This window comes from Gordionus sp. m RMFG-2023, chromosome 3, assembly GCF_954871325.1.
Source record: "Gordionus sp. m RMFG-2023 chromosome 3, tfGorSpeb1-WG-v2, whole genome shotgun sequence".
Lineage (NCBI taxonomy): Eukaryota > Metazoa > Nematomorpha > Gordioida > Chordodea > Parachordodidae > Gordionus > Gordionus sp. m RMFG-2023.
The window spans coordinates 13,496,709-13,498,132 of NC_088777.1; the positions used below are offsets into that span (position 1 = coordinate 13,496,709).

At 21.9% G+C, this 1,424-nt stretch overlaps 1 long non-coding RNA gene across 1 annotated transcript; it reads right to left on the bottom strand.

Moving 5' to 3' along the window:
* Positions 1-255: 255 nt before the first annotated feature.
* On the bottom strand, positions 256-725 carry LOC135927411 (uncharacterized). Its single transcript, XR_010572077.1, has 3 exons — positions 595-725; positions 345-459; positions 256-303 (listed from the first exon to the last, which is right to left on the bottom strand). It is a non-coding gene; the product is annotated as an uncharacterized LOC135927411 (long non-coding RNA).
* Positions 726-1,424: the final 699 nt, after the last annotated feature.

Consider the following 1,424-nt stretch of genomic DNA (forward strand, 5'->3'; position numbering starts at 1 on the left):
TTTGAATATCATTGCAATTAAATTGATATAATGATTATTATTAATATAGAATTTTACATGGAATTGATGCATAATTATTTTTACTGACAACAGCTTCTTGGGTGTGAATAGGAATATCATCTTGAATAACTTTATAATTGATATAGTAAATGTATTAATCATATTATATTTACATGGAATTAATGCACAATTGTTTTAACTGACAACAGCTTCTTGGGTGAGAATAGGAATATCATCTTGAATATAGCTTTATAATTCTTTAGCATCATACAGAAAAATAATTTTTTTGAAGGCAGATTGCATCTATAATATATTAATATAAAATTTATCTATAATTAATATACTCGTGCATTCTTTGGATATAGTAAAATTGTTCTTAACAATCCAGGGTCCAAGGCATGGTTTATTTGTGTATGTAAAGTAAGCAGTATGCTTTTTAAAGTGATTAGGCATAGCCATCTGAAACAGGTATTAGTGGATTATATTTTGTTAAAAAAAATAGTAATAATTTTCCTTAACTAAGATTATATCTTAATTTCAAATAATATAGCCAAAGTATAATATTATTACAAAATACTTTTAAAGTAATAATACTTTATTGAATGTATGATATATCTTAATTTTATTTAAGATAATATTTAAAATATTAGTATTGGAGAATATGTACAATATTTCCTATAGACTGAATGAAGTATTGAAAGGTCTATATTTATGGGCAAGTTGATCTACTAAAATTTAATATTATAATAGAAAACAAAATATCATAATAATACATTATCAGATTTGGTCTGGGTAGGATGTGACCCTTTTGATTGATATTACTATATGCACCTTTATATACTATATAAATATAATTATGTAATTATAATAGCATAAAATATCTCCATGTCATATTTAATTAATAGTTTAAAAAAAATTGGTTACCTTTATACTTCCTATTTATATAAACTCAAAGTATTATGCTGGGTTGATTATTGAAAAATGGTATTTAGCTTGTAAATTCAATTTCACCTTTTTTCACCTTTTCGTAAAGCGACAAAACGTATAAAGTTAATAATAATTCGAGACTACGGGACGATACGAGTCATTTAAATTAATGATAACTTTTAAAATTTTATTTTTATAAAATAATTTGTTGTATTTTTTATATCAATATTTTAATTTTGACTGGTCCTATCCATAAATTCTTAACTTTATTAATATATTTAGTACAAACTGTATTATTATTTAGTTTATATTACATTTCTTTTCTTCTTCTATTTTTCCGCTTTTTGACAATAATAATTAGGTTCAATTATTATATAAAATCAGTTGATTCGCCTTTTTTGATAATTAACATTATAATTATAAAATACTATATTATATTATAATAAACAGGTGCTTTTATAAATATATTTCATATTTTCATATAAAAATAATGTGAA